The sequence below is a fragment of the Uranotaenia lowii genome, chromosome 2, assembly GCF_029784155.1.
Source record: "Uranotaenia lowii strain MFRU-FL chromosome 2, ASM2978415v1, whole genome shotgun sequence".
NCBI lineage: Eukaryota > Metazoa > Arthropoda > Insecta > Diptera > Culicidae > Uranotaenia > Uranotaenia lowii.
Window position 1 is genome coordinate 273147394 of NC_073692.1, and position 19302 is coordinate 273166695.

Consider the following 19302-nt stretch of genomic DNA (forward strand, 5'->3'; position numbering starts at 1 on the left):
CCCGATGGTGGTTGGAAAATGGGTATATATATGCTAATCGATGCGATGTCGCAAAACACTGACTGATTAGAACACATTCGAGGCGAATTATCAAATATGAAATCCAGCAAAGCGATTCAAATTAGATTCTGCATGATTAAATGTGCTGGAATGGAACGTACCCTCTGAGTATCAGAAACTGTTGCACTTGTTTGTTTAAATAATTAAAACTTAGCTAAACTGCTTTCACGTTATGGCAACAAACACAACAAGGCAAGGAGAAATAAAAATTTATTAAAATTGAAGAGACTGCAAATCTTGAAGCTAGATAAACATTCATTACTAGGAAACTGTAACGTTAAATGACGTATAACGTGTATAACGTTAAAATAATACAAATTTTTAAAAACTATTTAAAAAAAGATTACAGTTTCTATAACAGTTTGAAAGACAATTGCAAAATGACAGGGTCGTAGGAAAAAATCACAAGGTGTTTTCGGCGAAATTTTGGAATCACTTTTTAAACCCTTCCTTTCAAGATTTTTAATTTTTTCTTGAAAATCATTTAAAACAGTTACAGACCCGAATGACCCGGGTGGTTAAAAGGTCTCTAAAAAATTATAATAATAATAATTTAAAACAGTTGTAAAAGTTTTTATGTACATAATGGAAAAAACATTGAAATTAATACAGTTTTTCAACTTTTTTTTATACAAAACCTATTGCAAATTCAACTTTATGGCTAACAACCATTCAGCAACTGAGCAAGTCAGCAAGGACAATTAGTGGAGAACTTCAAATTCACACAGGTTTTTGCCCATGTATAGGATTTGTATCAGAAGCGAACAAAGATGCTGCTGCTGTAAGCAGAGATCAATACAAAATAATTTTCCTGATGACTTCATACAGAATTGTGGAATTTTTGATGGTCGTACTTTTACCCCACATCATTCGAACTTTTGCCCCAGAGGTGGGGTAAGAGTACGTTTCGATAGCAGTTAAACATTTTCACTACTGCTTTCAAATGCCTCGACCGATTTTCTTCATAATTTTGTAGAAGAGAGATAAAAGTCTAAAGAATCAAATGCTGTTCTTGTTTTTTTGGAAAACAACCGGCAAAATTTTCTAAAAATAGGATAGCACTAAGGTCGTACTTTTACCCTACCATACATTTAATTATTTAAAAAAAATCTTTTAACAAGTATTTTTATCCATGAAACGATCTATCGATACCCGTTTATCACAAAAAATTGTTTCGCAATGATTATTTCAATTTCGTATACACATCTTTTTATAGCATTTTACAAATTTTGAACTCGGATCTGAAACATCTGAAATTTAATAAGATATTCAACTCGTGAAAATTTTATTTTATCGTTCTACAGATGATACATAATGGATTAATGTTGATAATTTGTTGAAATCTAGTTGTAATTCTTCCTTATATCAATTTATCATAATTTATTATTTGAATCAGTTCCTGAATTGAATTTTTCTAAGGGCAATTATTTAGTCCACTATAAGCTTCTAGTCTCAGGGCCGAAAAGTAACCCACACTAATAAGCATTTCTTTTTAAATCCAAAATTTGAATAGTTACATGTGCTACAAATGTCACAATTTTTAAAATCTGGATCAAATTTTGTAATAAGGGTTTAAGTTTTTATTCTAAAAAAATTTGGATCATAGACCGGAGACTCAATCAGGATTCTGTGTCTCAATTTTAATATCTCATGAGCAGTTCAGTTTTTTCTTTGAATTTATAGGAAAACTAAATATGAATTTTCTGAGTTCGAATTCTAAATTTGATCCGCACGCTATTAAAACAATCAAATTCGTGTTTTCAAAGCGGAATTTTTATTCAGTCATGGTTATCAATTCGAAGTTACCACCAATGTTGCCAAAATAACAGGAAAATCTAAAATTTCACAGAATTTTAAGCAAATTTTCATCACAGAATCTGTATCACAAAACAGAACTTTTATATCTTCACAGAAATTTTGAATTTTGAATTGATTACCAAAATTATATTTTTTTCGACCAATATCAAATTAAAATTTCTTCCCTTCAATTACAAAAGTTTAGTAAATTGGCAATGTTAATTGATTTTTCCCAACTAAAATGTTAAAATTTATCATAAATTTTAAATGAACTTAAAGGAAACAGCATCACAGGAATCCATCACAGAATTTTTGGGTAAAATCACAAAAAGCCAGTTCTTTTTTCTCAAAAAACACAAATCTTTTTTCGTCTTCACTTTGACTATGAATGATTTAAATTTTCGAATGTTATTCCTTATTTCAAGTCTCAAATGTGAACTAATCTTCCAATAAAATTTCAATTCGTGATCTCAGTTTAGGTTCAGAATAAGGATGGCAGAATTTTTTCAACACGTATCCGCGCCGGGCAAATCCTTCAATAGAATTTAAGATAAAATTTAATGTTTGAAATGAACAGAACAGAAGTACATCGGGTGTGATCTTTACGAGCCTTGATAGTTAAATATTACATAATCGCTGATATATGGATCAAATAAAGAGCAAAAAATTGAAAACTTATTGGGCTAATATTAATGCCAAGCGTAGCACTAAGCTGGGATGCCGTATATGACTTATGGTTTGAAATGTGCGATAAAATATGTTATGTAGGTAAAAATTTAGAAAAATTTAAAAACAACATCAAAGCGCACAATTATCTCTATTGTTTTAACATGGCCGGATTTAAAAGTGCCCAGGGAGGAAAAAATTGTTCGCTTTTTTAAAAACAGTAATCAAAGCCAGCAAACCAGATCTGCAATTTCAAAGTTCGTGAAATTCAGGGTTGTTTGCGTACCGGGAAAAGCTTTGGAACGCCACCGATAAACCGGGAATTTTTGTACCTCACCGGAAAAATTGTTATGCTTGAAATTTCTAAACGATTTTTTTTAAAATAATTTCTAAATTTAAGAGCAGTTTTTGATACTCTCAATATAGATTTACCTCATAAATACTTATTTTCGTTCATTACAAACGAAATTAAAATCTCTGAATGAAATATTAACCGAAAAAAAACTAAACATAAAACGTTTGGTCACTCAATGATACCAATTTTGTTCAATTTGGTCTAGCGGTTTCCGATAAATATAAAGTAGATTTTTTTCCGGTCTTTAATGTGTTACCAAATAATCTTTTAGGTTTTCGAGTTTCCTACTACCAGTTGCAGTTCTCGACGTCAAACGATTTAATGTTCGATATACTTGTTGCATAAATTATTTTGGCAGCGTGAGACGTTTCTAGGCAGAGTTATATTTTTCCGACGAAAGGAATCTCTTTTTTCAACAGAAAAAAGTTTTTCAATGTTGTTGTTTATTTCGTTTGAATCGGCTTGGAGAACAAAGTCTTATATCGTAAGTGTTTTTGGTTTTTCATTCTTCCTAAGTTAAATTTTTACTTAAAGTTTCCTACGCTAGAATATATGTCTTATTTAAAAATTGTGTCAAAATCAAGCTCCTTTCGAAATCTAAGGTCTTTACTCGATACAAAATAATATCTTACGTTCAAATGATTAAAGCTCAGCCCTGTCTTATTCATGATTTTATATATTTTCACTAGTTCCTAGTTAAAGTGACTAGGGAACTACAAAAGTTACTCATTGTTTTGTATATTTTTTTTTTCTAAATCATGTCTTTGGATTGATACAAAAAATTAAATTACTAGATTTAAATTAACAATTTAAAATAACGAAATATTTCCATGCAATCTGATGATTTTAAGTTTTGTAAGACAAATCTCTATTCAAATTGACAAGCTTATTTGATATTATGTTTCGATATATTTTTGACATATTCTATACAAACTACAATTCTATACTTTTCTACAATTCTAAACAAATTCTAGATTAACTGAAAATTCAACCACATTATAATTTCAAGATCAAGTTAACTGGACTTGCTTTTGCAAAATTGTTGAATTTGTGGATCAAAACATTGAATAAATGCCAATTTTGTTGGATTCTTTCCGAAACCTGTCAATTTGGTTTCGATTATAGTCGTTTAACATGTGTGGAAAACAGAAATAATACAAAAAAGGGCTCATATGTCAAATTGATCTGATTAAATCACCGACCAGTGAACAGGTATCCATTTTTTTTCATTATAATGATCATTATTAAAACTTTTTATAAGTCTTTGAGAGAGTTTTGCATTGGATAGCTTTCCAACTTTCACCAAACTGAGCATGCCTCATCTATAAAACAAAAGCTTTGTTGATATTGTTTGCTTCCGGCACGAATTTTTATCATAAACAATTACAAATCTTTTCAAAACGTGCTCATTTTTCTGTCGAAAAGTAAAAAATGCTGCAAAATGCTCCAGCGAATTTCTATTTGCCTGACCTAGGTTTATGTCATTCGACGAACAACAACGAAGCAGTTTGCGGACAGCCATTGAAAAACTTATCCGGTACAACTGTGATCGATGTTTACTCTTGGGCTCGAACTTACGGACATCCGCTCAGGAAGCAACTGACATGCCAACTGAGCTATAGCACATGCCCAAAACCTGTCAATTTGATACGAAAAGACTGCGTGTTAAAAGACGTCGAAATATCTGTCATGAAGATTTTGAAAACAATTGGTAGAAATTTGAGTTACAATTTTATACACCTAAAATATGTTTTAAACAATACGCTTAACAATTGAAATATTTAGATATCGATATTTATCGTAAACTGAAAAATTAAAGAAATGATTTCTTGAATTTTTCGTCAAACCAATGAATATTTTGATAATTCGTAACTTTAAACGCATACATTTTCTGACTAGAGTTCTGTAGTAATTTTTTCCATTTATTTAATAAACTTCATATTCATTTAATTGTCAGCTTAGAAATAAATTAACGTAAAAGCTGTTGAACAAAAGATATATTTTTTCATCTCTATGAGATAAATTTAAAAAATAGACAGATTTGAAATCGTCTGATTGTCAATTTCTCAATATCTTAAAATGCCAATGTTCAATTTCCGAGTTTTGAAGTATAGTGTTGTTTGTTTTTAACGAGAAATGATCAATAGTTAGTACATATTTGACACGGCACATGAGAATTTTCAATATAAAATTAAAACAACATCTTGAGACAACATGAAGGAGCATTAAACCCAGAAAATTAAGAAAACCTCATGAAACGTATTTGAATAGTGAAAGTTAATATAGGAAAATTTTTCTTTTAGTTAAACTGGAAGATAAGCATCAGGAGGACGAATGACAGCTACTGTTGAAATCCCCTCTAATTAAAACAAATAAGAACTAAAATGTTTATTTTGAAATAATTATAGTTAATTCCAATGTTAATTTGGAGTTTTATTGTATGTTAGAATTAAAAAAAAAAGTTTCCATTGTTCTTTCAATATTGTGAACTATTTTAATTTCATAGTATGATTAGAAATTTTTATCAACCTTTCAAAATAATATTTGTCTTGAATTCTGGTTCTGAGTTTTATTGAAGAAAACGGATATCAATTATGTAAATTACATTTTTTTCATATCTTATTTAAAACGCTTGTTATGATTGTTAACAATGAGTTATTAATTGAAATTTGGAAACTTGTATGCTGAATTCACTAATTTTCACAATTTCTTTCCTGTCAGTTAAGACTTGGACCTTTTCAACTGAAGTTTTATTGTGGGGCTGATCTCTCAATCAGGATTAGTCAAGTCAATCAGTAATTTTTTTCTGAACCTCTAATTCATGTGTTTTGAATCTTTTATTGTTCTTTTCATTTTGAACAATTCTTCTATTATCAAAATATTGTGAATGTTCTCCGATTAAACTCTGGATTTTTCCTATGACACTTAACTCTTTTTGTGGCTTCTCTTTGAAAATAATGAGATGCAGAGCCACAGTTTTTTTTCATGATAAATAAACTAGATTTGTTATTAATCAAACTGCTATAGTTACCGCTGTATCATTGGAAAATATTCAAAAAAGTGTTTTAACAATGTTAATAAACCTTTTGAGTGAATAAAACGTTATCATAAAGCGTCAAAGTCATGCAGTTGGGATATGTCCGATAATACCGTCATTTGGGGCCTCATGCAACACTTTTCAACTTCAATGGCTTCTAAAAACTTCATATCCACAGATGATGTAGTAAGAAAATTATTGGTTTCATCAGTTATTTTGAATCTTACGAAAACCTGCAATTTTCGCTTTACTAGCAGAAGGGGCAAGTCCCACAAACTTTTTTTTTAATGAAAAATCAAATGAAAACATTTGAAAATTTCAAGTTTTTGATACCTGAAAACCTGAAAAATAATTTTTGGATGGTTGAAATTGTGGAATTAACAATCGCGTGATGCTAAACAATAATATTCCAACATATGCAAAGCGAGATTTAAAAAGGTTAAACTTTGATGCATTTTGATGCATTTTAGCCCAAACTGGTATGAAATATAAAAATATTTATTTTAAAAAATTTGGGGACTGTCCGAAAAATATTTTCACACCAACACTGTTGGTATAGGATAATAAAAGCAATATTGAATTTGTAGGTTATATCATTAAGCCAATCCATCATTGTGGGTAAAGTTATTTAAGGCATCGAAAAATTTAAAAATTTGTACATCTATTGCTCGATTTTTTTTTTAATTTTCTACGAGAATCAAAAACATTAAAAAATTATCTCATGGTATGAGATACTATGGTATCATAATTTTTTTTATCATTTAATGATAACTTTATTACATTCTATTGAAATAAAATTTGAATAATTTTTGTGGTATACAAATATTTATATAACTCTGTTGTTGTGTGATGCCTCGTTTGACGGTATACAATTTTGATACATATTCTAGTGCTTATATGCTTTGAATTATTTTTATTTGGAAAAGTATATAGATTCATCGTATTTTAAATACATAGTTGAATTATTTCATTCAGAACGCAAGGGAAAATCTCGCTCTCCAAAACGAGGAAGATGTTAACCGATGCTGCGGGAATGACTCCACTCTCGAGGAAATCCCTCGTCCGGACCGCCCCTAGCCAAGGAGTTGTCAACTTCATGTTCCGATAACGCCTGAACCGATTTGAGCTGAGGGGGAAACAGAAATGAAGAATAAAGCTAGATATTGGAAAAAGCAAGCAGCGCACGGAATGTGGATGAAAACGAAAACCTGAAAGACTTTGGCTCCGGATCTATCACTGCTGGGTACCTCTGCTGAAGCCCGAACCGAGGCAATGTGATGAAATTGCGAGGGTAAACCTGACTTGGTCTTCCCTTCACTTTTTTGCGGGGGTTGATGGTTTTCTGCTCCCCAAATGCTATTTCTATAGAGAATGATTTTTGTGCTACAGCGTGTTCTATGATTATCAGTACCTTTTTGCAGTGGTGTGCTTCGTTTTATGTTTTTCAAAAATAAAATTTACTAATTCACTCTGTAAACGACAAAATTAGTAGTTTAAAATAGGTACATTCGTCACTTTAACATTTTTTTTCTCACTAACGAGCGGGCATATTTTTAGCAAAATCCAACACAAGTATGCGAAACACAGTTTTTCTCGAACATGACAGGAATGAAATTGAGCGCCCAGAAAGCGACGATTCCCGGTTTTGCTGGATGAATTTTTGTGTGTGTTTGCTTTCTAGGTACCTACTTTCGTTGCTAACATTATTCTTGAATACTTTAATGCTTTCAATTTTTGAAATCGAACGGGAAAGAATCATGCTTCGCTGGGGTTGGTTATACGTTTGAAAAACCGTAAAATTAGCTCATATTCGTTTTTCTCTTATCTGTACAAATAATTTGAAAATTTTATCTTTAAAGTTATTTGTTTCCTATCATTTTCAAAGTTCCAATTGGAAATCTACCAGTCAGGCTTTAATTTTTGCCATCTAAACGCTGAAGTCGAAAAACATTTTTTTATGCAACCATCGACGCGAAATATGAAAAATGTTGGCTGATGGTCGATCGAAAAGAAGCTGAAATTTCAACCAATCCAACCATTTTTACTTCTCTCTGTTGCTGCTGTTGCTGCTTTGTGTTCTCTGTTTTTTTTCATCGTTTCAAACTTCCAACCCGAGCCAAGATTCTCCCAAGCCTGGTTTTGGGTTAGAAAAATAAAGCGAGAAAGCTCGAAGAACAAGGGCACAGAGCATTACGACCGGAAATTTCCATTCCGGGCTACAAGTTTTCTGTGCATTTGTTGGGCTAAAAGAAGGGGTGAGAGAGTTAGTTAACGTCCTACATAGTAGGAGAGATAAGCGAAAAACTAGAGAAGCCTTGCTTGCTGTAACATTTCACGAATGGGTGAGTCCAACTGAAATATTAATTTTGTTAGTAGGTAGGGACTGACTGATAACGGAGAGCCATTGTTACAGTAATTAACGAAACGGTATTGGTTGAACCAAGTCTACCGATTGCATCGTACTCGAATGGATGATTTTGTTCAAGATGCATTATCGATTTGACAATGATACAATTTTAAATAATTTTGTATATTCAAAATATTTTTTTACTACCTGTACGCAGTTTATTTTCTTATAAGTTTAATGTAAAAAACTGAAATTTTACTATCTTAAAATATTTTTAAACTAACCAGTATATACGGAAACTAATGTGTATTGCCGGTTTTCAAAATTCGATCATGATATTTTTCCCATACATCCATTGTCACCCTAATGTACAGTAGAATGCTCCGCAGTCAAAAACAAGAAAAAATTAAAATAAAATGAGACAGAACTCGAACAATTTTAAAACATTTTAAATCTTATTTAGCACATTTTAAAGTTTTCATGTTACAAGATGACTTGAAGTGTTATAATAGACTGAGTCGATTTGGGATCATTTTTGAATTTCTCAAACCCTGGGATCTAAAAAGCTTCATTTTGGATGAAAACTCATCCATGTTTTTTTTACAGAAATTTGAAGTAACGTTCACATGAGTAAATTTGCACAACATCATTTTTGTTTTTTTTTTCTGTGGAACCGACCCTAGTAATGGTTTTTTTCGCTAATTTATTGATTTATACAGGAAATTTTCCGCTGAATAATTTTATCGAATACCGTAACTTCGTTTCTTCGTAGGCAAAAAAATTATTAGGTGTTGAACAGGGGCCTACGTCTTTTGGCATTGAAAAACAATAAATTCGATTTACATCACTGCTGGTGCCTTGCTAAATATTGTATGGAAGGTAGTCATGAAATACCTCACTAGGCACTCAGCAGTGATGTCAATTGAATTTATTTATTCAATGCCAAAGAACACTGTCTATTTGATGAGATGATTTAATGTTATTTTAAACAAATTTGACATTATATATCAATTTATTAAAGTTAGATCCGTCCGATTTTATAACGCGTACTCTGACAGATAATAAAGAAGTGTAACATGTAATAACCAAGTTATTTTTTTAAATTTAAATCAAACATCTAAAATGCAAAATTTGAACACGTCAAACAATAAACCTTATACTTAAAAAAAAAAAATCTGTTAAAAAAATGGCAAATGCACAAAACAATGAAAGAAATATACAAATCTTTTTTCTAAGAAACCAGTTCAATATTTTGTAGATTTTTTTCATTAAAATGTAGGGGAGAATGAGGATACTTAATCCCTGTAGATACTTGATTCTTAAGCTATATTTCAACATTGGAGTGTCTTACAAAGATCAAAATTTCTAGAAAAATGTATGGGAGAGTGGGGAATCATGGGCCACTTTTTTCGTTGTTCCATAACTTCTTTATTATAAAAGATGAAATGAAAATAAAAAATGGTATGGTTTTCTTCAAATTCAAGGTATCATAAAGTTTTTTTTTAATTTTTAACAAGTTATTTTCCCCAAATTTTGACTCTTTTAAAAAAAGCAATATTTTTTGGATTTTGAAAAATGGTGGGGAATCGTGCAAAGTTTATGAGTTGACCCAAAACTTTGATTTCATAATTCATTTCGTTATTTTAAAGCAATTTCAGATGATGAAATAAAAAAGAGAGCTGCGTATGATCGAATAGATTCCAAAACCTGGTTCGCGAACGTTTTGGCAAAATTCCTTATATAGGATGGACAAAATATTTTTCATAACTCTTCATTTGGCATACGAAAACTTAACAGATAGGGAAAACGTATTTTAAGTTCTGAATGTGTATAAAAACATAAAAATATAGGTGGTTCAAGATGTGTGGTCCACGATTCCCCACAAGCTATGATTTGCAAATTGGTTGCGTTTGTGTCACTTATTGATGTTTCATTGAAAATTCCTTCTCCACGTGAAAGATCATGACGAAACTAAGATCATAAGCGTATGAGCATATTTTTGTTATGCACTTTAGGTTCCCCATCGATGCAATTAGCGGATGTATTGTTAATTATGAAAATAAATTTTTCTAACATTTTTTAGCTTGATAAATAAAAGAAGCATATGATGCGTATTTAAGTCAACAACATATAGAAATATATTGTCATTGAAGTTGAAATCCGAAGTTTTCGCGCTGGTGATCGGCAACCTTGCCAACCAGCGACGTTGTGAAATATATAAAAATATCATTACTGGCAACGCTTGTGTAAAGTAATAACCAGCGTGCCTATACAGCAACGGGTGGTTGCATATTGAGCAAAAGTTCGCCTACCATGCCTATGATTACGATTGCCACAAGATGAACGATTCCGTGTATTCACGCAGAGTAAACTTGAATTTTGGAACGAATTAAATCTGACTTTGATTCAAAACATTCATTTTTTTGAATCCAACTCCTGTTTTCTTTGAATCAATGAATTATAGTTTTGATTCAAAAGAATAATTTTTGAAAGAAAGAATAAATTTTTTGAATTGAATAATTTTGGACTTTGATTTCAAACAAATTCTTTGATTTAAAAGAAATTTGTTCAATTGCATATTTCTTTAGAAATAAAGTAGATTTTCTTTCAACCAAAGAAAAATGTTTTAAACGGAAAAGAATAATTTTTTGAAACAAAAACTTCAAACTTAGAAGCTATTTTGGATTGACTTGCAAGAAGAACAGAAAACCGAAAAATCTAATAAAGTTCGGCCGCTCGTTTTAAAAATCAAACCAGTGAATCGGAGTAAGCAATAAATAAGGAGGATTCAGGATGCAAAATGGTAAGTGTAAATTAATAAATAGTGAATATTTAAGTGAATTTAAGATTTTCTAAAACGCTTGTATAGTTACAGGACTACGGCCGACGGATAGATTTCCAAGTCTCTCGAACATGGTGAAAGCTGCGCAAAGTACCTTCCCAAATCCCGCGGTCGTATTCTTTCGGCCCAATCTTCAACGGCAATCACCAGTCGGACCAGCCAGCAGCTGAAGTGGCTTTCGGAAGTTTATTGACCGGCCCACGGAAAATGCGAAACTTTGTCAACGATATCAAGGACCCTACTCGGTTATAGTGAACCAGTGTTTCATGTGTTTGTGAATAAAAACGAATTTAAGAATTAAAATTGTATCTTTTTATTATTCAAACTCCTAAAAGGAACTTCGAAACAACAGGGTAAAAATCTACCAATTGGAATAAATGGAAAATGGTTCAATGAATAAATGCTTTTAAATCTATATCTAAATTACCTTTGAGCAAAGATAATAACTTTGAGTCAAATGAAACTGGTTTTTGTATCAAAGCATTAATATTTTGAATCAAAGATTTTTCAAAAGAAAAAATCTTTGAAACAAAGGAAAATGCATTTGAACCAAAGGATTTTTTATTTATACTAAAACCATAGAAAAAAATCCTTTGTTTTTGCGGCACTTTCCTTATAAATAAAAAATCTTTTTCTGCTTTTTGGTATAAGAACATACCCGAAGCTGTACACGCCCTGATAATAACAAACTGATTTGTCGCCAGTGAGTGTCGCCAGTTAATGTCGCCAGCGCTCATTGACGATAACTCCGGTTTGGGGATTCAGCGACAATATGCTCATGCAAAGCGACGACGATGAGGGTTGGTTCAAGATTTTTATCTCAACACACATCTGAGATATTAAAAGTGGCCCACGTTTCCCCATGGCCCACGATACCCCACTCTCCCCTACTAAATAAAGCAAAAAAAACTGTAATATTAGATAAAAAAAATTTTGTAGCTAAAAATGTCTTTTACTTTGTTTGAAAAATTTCATAAATTGTGGCACGAAGATCTTTTTAAAAAAAATTTAAAATATTTCGCACTTGAAAAAATTATAAAAAAAATTTTTCATTTCAAAATGTCAATCGTTAGAGTATAATACGAACTTTATATATTTTATAAGCATTGAAATTTTTTCCATTTTTTTCCAGCAAATGTTTTCTATAATGTTCATTATGGGTTCAATTGATCCCTAGAGTACAAAAAGTTTCCTTTACTTCTAAATACATCTTGATCATTGCTTAGTACGGAATTACTAATTTTCATCCAAAAACTAAAACTTTTTCGATACTAGCATCTATTTAAAATATTTGATTTGGTCTAAAAATTAGAGAATAGCGGCTTTGAATACGCACTGACAATAGGGTTAAAAAAAAAAACTTCAGAATTCTTTTTTACAACACTTGTAAATTGTGGGATGATAACTTAAATTACCCTAGACAGTCAATGGAGCTTTCATCATTCGATTTTATTTGATTTTTTTCAAGGGTTAGAGCCCCTTGAATAAATAATCAAGTCTCCCTTAACTTTGAAAATATCTCTTTTTTTTGTGTCCCACTAGAATGCTTCTAATTGATCAACGGAATCAAAAATCGTTCTAATTTTTGGAGCATAGAAATTTTAAATTACACACTCACGGTGTCTCTGGGTGAAAAATTTATTTTTCGAAAATTAGCGTCACTAATTTTTGCACAATTTTAAAGCTTAGACTATCCCCTTCCATTTGATCCCAAATTTGAAATAATCTATCGGGGGTCTAGAAAATTTAATGTTTTTGAAGTTTTTTTTAAACCATTTTAATGTTTTTTTTCAAAGGCAAAATAATACTTATCACTTGTCTAACCTTTAGCGTTATTCCAACTTTTTTAGTCCATAACATCAAGGCCGTGCGAAAGGGGGGGGGGGGGGTCGGGGTTTAACCCCCTACCCCCCCCCCCCCCCCATGGAGATTTTTTCCAAGTAAAAATTTCAACGTTGTAAAGAAAAATTACTTGATCTCAAAAGGTGTTAAATAAGTGTTAACAAGAAAGTCAGAAATTTTGTTCGCCTCCGGCGGAAATAAGTCTTAATTCACCCTAGACTTCAGACATTTCATTTTACATAATTACGCATATGCCGTTCAAGAAATTAAACTTATTTTTAATTGTAAATTTCGATTTGCAATTCAATCAACATTTTGTATTGAAACCCTAAAATTGACATTCAAAAACATTACCTCGTCTTAAGTATGGGTTTTTATTGAGAAGTGTAACGAAACAAATTCAGAGTTTGAAACGAACCATTTTAACATTGAAATTAATTCATCGAATACTTATTTTATACATTAACAAATTGAAAGCCATGGATTCCTCATGATGGTCATCAGAATTAGCAAAACAAAATGTAGTACTCTACATCACATTCAAATGCGATGAATGAAGTTTTAAATAAAATTGAGTTTTAGATATTTTTAGAACAAAAAACTAATCGTTTTGCAGGTTTGAACGAATTTTGTTTTAAGAATTCAATTTTTTTTCTAAACTTTATTAAGTAATGTCAGAAATACTTGAAATGATATTTTTCCAAATTTCTGAAAAATGAAGAATTAAAATTTTTCAGATCATGCATCCGCATCTTTAAAATATTATTCATTTATTGAATCAAATAAATAATAAACAAATTAAAAATCAGATTTTTCAGTTTTGTTATTTCATCTGTTATCAATGATTGATTTCACATAAAACTGATACATTTAAAAGCTGATAAACTCCATATCATCAAAACGCAAGATGATAGAAAAAATTTGACAAACAAAACGAGTTCAGCGCGCTTAAATCTATCAAATCAATCATTCAATCATAGGCACGAAAATGCTTTTCTTCTGAGTTATCAATTAAATTTTATTTATAAGTTTTTTTTAAATTGTGAGACGAGTTATCATTTATTGAACAAATAACTTTTAAAAATGTTAAAAAAAACCTTTCATTTTCTTCTTCTTTTTTTATTTTAATTTTCAAATAAATTTACTGAATTTCATAGCAAAACTATTAAAATTTTATGAAATATTTTTTATAATTTTTTTTATTTTTTTTTATTCTAAATTTTTGTCTTCTGAAAACATAATTTTCTTGGAAACTTCAACAAAATTTTAAATAAGATACCGTCAAAATATTCAGAGCTTGAAATTTTAAACTTAAAAACTTCGATTGAAAATTTATAAACTTATAAATTTATAAATTTTGTTTCTTTAATTTTCATTAAATTAAATAATTTTATAATCGATCATAATTTTTAATTTATCCTTATAAAGTTCAAAAATAATTTGAAGTAGCAAATTAAAAGTTGATTTTTAATGCAAAATGATTAGTAAATTTGTATAGACTTTATGCTATTTACAACAAAACTTGGGATTTATTATTTTAATTTTTATTTTATCAATATTTTATTGATCATTTCCCAATCTGATATAGGTTATTATTTTGAACTCCAGAACTTTTTATAGCTTTTTATTTAAATATCTGGGAGAATTGTAATATAGAAAATGGTTGTATCTTTGATTTTGATCACTGACAGTTTTGTATTAAAATTAAATATTTTCTACTTTTTCCAAATAAAACTCAATTAACAACTATTGAATAAATTCTTCTAACCTAAGTTTTAAATGGTTGTTTTTCATAACGAGGATCCGCATTGCAAATCGTGATGTTTCTTTTCTTTCAAATTTAGGATTCTACAGCGGAATTTTTTAATCAATCCTTTCACTGAAAATGTATTAAAAAGGGTAAATTAAAATGAAAAGTAAATAACAATCATTATCATTTTCCAATTAATTTTTAAAAACGGTAATTTTTTAACCTTATCTGACATTTATTTGAGAATTCAGATTTTTTTTATATCTGATGTTATATTTTGTGTAGATTTTATTTCTGTGCATTAATTCTTGTGCCCGAAGCTTACTCGAAATTTTGATTTTCATACTTTTTCTTGTGTTTCGAAAATATTGATTTGAAATTCGAAAACTTGACTGCTTAGAATTCATTTAAAGCAAATTTCTAGTTCAGAATTAGTAACATCATTTTGATATTTTTCAATGACTTTTCGGAAATAGCATCGATTTGAAACATTAATTTTGATTTGTTTTGAAAGTTTTGATTTATTTTATCAATAAACTTTATTATTTTTTAAGTTTCTGTTATAATTATAAATAAGAAAATTGTTTAGGTATCAATTTTCTTATTTATTGTTAATTGTTGTTATTGTTATTATTTTTTGCCAAATTTGAATTTTGAAAACCCCCCCCTAACGGGTAAAAAAAACACCATTTTCACGATTTTTTTCTAGAGCTTTCGTTCAAACAAATGTATTCAAATTTTTTGCATTATACAAAGCATTGTTAAAAGAACATTTAGTAATTTTTTCGTAGAAAAATATTGAAAAATGAGCAGGTGGCGGAGCACTTTCGAGGATGCCTTTTAGAAAACAGGATTTGCGGTGGACACTGTATCTCAGCACAGCATCATCTGAAGTCAAAAAATCAGAGCAAAATATTTTTAATAGATGTTTTTCTGGACCCCAACGTTTTTATTTAACTTAAAAAAAATTATATGAAATTTTTGTGGCTGTTTGAAGTAAAAACTAAGATATTTCACGAAAAAATTCGTCATTTTTTATCTGTAAAATCTCCCCAAAGTAAAAAAAGAAAAAACAAAAACGTCGGGGTCTGGTATTTTATATGTAGAAAATATGTTCCAAATTTGAAAAGAATCGGATAAGTAGTTTTCAAATGACGATGTCCACGGACTTTAAAAATGTGCTTTCGAGAAAAACGCGTTTGAAGTTTCTGCTCTTGCTTTCTTGCAGTATTAGATAGGAGGAGATAAAGGCCTATAATTTCTACAGTTTTGCTTCAATTGACTTGAAAATTTGACACAACATTCTTGAAATGTTTAACAATAAGAATATAAAAAAATAAAAAAAAATCGATTTTTTTAAAGTGTTAGACCCTACACCGCCCCCCCCCCCCCTTCCCTTAAAGGCATTCTTGTATGTAAAATTGTGGTCAAATTTTAGCTTAAACATATGTTTAAAGCGAAAAATCTAGATTGTTATTTTTTTGTCAAATGTACACGAGCTGAACCTAATGTCTTTCATTTATATTTTTTCAATCAAATGGAAAAATAAGACTACAAAATCTCAACATAAACTTTTTTTCAACAATTTTTTAGAGGTTCTTTTAATACGATTATTATGGAATATTTTCTCAATTCATTTTAAGTTGGTCGACTGGGCTTATATTCGTCATAGTTTTTGCGAAATTTGAATTATGTTTTCTTAAAGTTTTGAGTATGTTAAAATTTCCTGAATGATAATAAAAACTCGGGTTTTATCTGGTAGATTTATTGCACTGTCTTGAAATGCTTAAAATAATGTTTCTACATTTATTTGCCTCAATTTAACACATATTCACATTGTCACATTGCTCAAATTTTTAAATGAGCAACAAAATTTCCGAGTAAAGCAGAAGTCATCTCTTTCATGGCCGTAGGAACGGGGGGGGTTTTGGGGGTTAAACCCCCCCCATGAAGGTCCAAAGATACCAAGTGAAATTTATTTACTAAACATAAAATTTGAATTTTCTAATAAAATTTTGATGAACTACTTAAATGATTCAAGAGTAACAATAGAGTAACAATCTTGACTTCAAAACCTCGGAATCTCATTCCGGAACCACAATTCTACAAAAGTTTTACAAAAAATTTCTCATTTGTTGATAGTAAGTCCCAAATAATGAAGCCCAATTAAGTTAGACTAAGCTTACCAGATTTTCCGGTTTTGACCAGATTTTCTCACTCCATTTGCAAAATCAAACGAAAATTTCAATTGTGTCCTTAGAATTATGTATCTTGTGTCCAAATCATTTTTTTCAACAAATTTTATCAAAAAACATAAACGATTTTTTGGAAGCCTGATTCTTCTAATGATTCTGAATCGCCTGATGTGTTTCTAAAAATTAAAAACAGTATTCCATGTGTTTTTCTTCTTTATTTTAATAGAATCATTCCTAAACTTGCCCGGATACTTGATTCCAACATTGGTTTTGATTTTTATTCTAAAATGTGATGAATATTCTATATTCAAATTTCGGAATATTAAAAAAAATACTTGAAATTCAAATCACTTTTAAGATTTGGATCTGAAATTTGAAACATAAAAAAGTTCCATGAGTCCTGAATTTAAAAATAATTTAAAATTTCATCACTCACAATTTTATTAAATAATTTCAAGTTGAATAACGAATACATAATTGAAAAAAAAAATCATATTGAAAACCATAAATTCAGATTTAAATAAAAAATTTCCGGTCAAGGGTTCTGATACAAATTTCGCTTTTTGGTATCAAATTCATAGGATTTCTTATCCGCAATTTGGGTTCAAAATTCAGAATTCAGACTTGGAACTAAAATCCAAGGTTTGTATTCAAATTAAGCTTCAGTTTCATAACTTTGATTCTTGATTCGAAATTAAAATTTTAAATTCATCAAAAACAGATTAGAAACACAAACCTGGAGAAAATCACATATAAAAAATAAGATCTGAATTCATTTCAAAAAATTTGTTTTTTGAAAAATCTAGATTTTAATTTTGAAAACTTTACTTTAGGATTTAAATAATTTTATATATTATATGATAATTTTTAACTTGTATTTTATCCTCATGTAAAAATTCAGCTGGAAATTTTATTTAAAAAATTTGCATATATTACAGATTCTTCAAAATCAAAGGTTCTAACTTATTTAGTCTTAAATTTTAATCTAGTTTACAAGAGCAGTAAATAAACCTTATTTGAACCGTAAACCTTATTTTTTACTTTTATTTCTGAATATTTGATACATTATCACCCAATGCTTAAAATGGTTATGCTTATGATTCAGAAGAATTAGCTTGCTTAAGTAAGTGAGTTAACAATTTTTTTTCTGAATGAAGGTTCAAAATCCTTTTTTTTTGTTTCGATTCTCGATGCAGTTGGCGCACCAGTTATTGAAAAACCTATCTGGAACAACTGTGACCGATGTTTACTCTTGGGCTCGAATTCTCGGATATCAGCTCAGGAGGCAACTGATTTACCAACTGAGCTAAATATATCACAAATACCCATATTTTTGAAAGCTTCAAGAACAAAATTGGGTACTCCTAGGACTTATTTTCAAAAATAAACAACTTTTAATGCTTAACAACTTTAACCTGAATAATGTGTACTTAGTACATATACATTTTTTCACTTGTGTAGGCATTGTTTAAGCAAAAATGTTATTGGGAAAAAAATTTCATCAAAACCCCCCCCCATGATCCGGTTCTTCCTACGGCCCTGATCTCTTTCTATAATAAAATCCCATGAATGCTTTTTTACTTCAGATGATCCTGATCAAATGTGTGTAAATGATTGATTTAAAAATGTAAATAAACCAACCTGAAAATTTTAACACTCTACAATCAATAACTCTTTTTCCCTATGGTATCCCCATTCCTCCCTATGGTATGTTTGTCGTAATTTAGTTTAAGAATCCAAACACAGAATACAAAGAATAATAACAAATTATAGATTTTAATTGTAAAACGAAATCAATTTAGATAAGGGTTTTCAGTAGCTTAGAGTTTAAATAGATTTCTGCTGAATGATAATGATATTAAATTTAAAATACAAATTTTTGAAATGCAAAAAAAATAGTTTGAATAGCTTTAAAAAGAGGCGGCAAAGCACACAGGGAGCCAGTACATATGTAAATAAAAAATTTGTTTGATTGTTTGTGTGTTTTTTAACCCTCATCCGTCCCAAAAAAAATTCCCCGTTACAGTTCCTAGAGTTTCAATTTGACACTTCTGACTTATACCAATATATCTCTCTTGTTTCTCAACCGATTTTTAGAAAATTTATAGTTGTAAACACCTCGTGATGTAACTCAAATATACATATTTTCAGAATAAACATGCTTCGGAAAATGAGCTACGGAAAGCTCAAAACCAAATTTCTCTTAGTGTCCAATAAAACTGAAGTTAGAAGCTAGACGTTGCATATAAAAATTTATTTATTTTTTTTTATTTTTTTAAGCTCATAATCACAAAAAATGTAAAAAAGCGGTGTAAAACCGTACTTTTCAATCAATGAACCGTCAAAATTGTTTCAGTCCCACCAAATAAATTTCAAAAAGAGGATTGAAAAGTTTAAATAATTTGGCACAT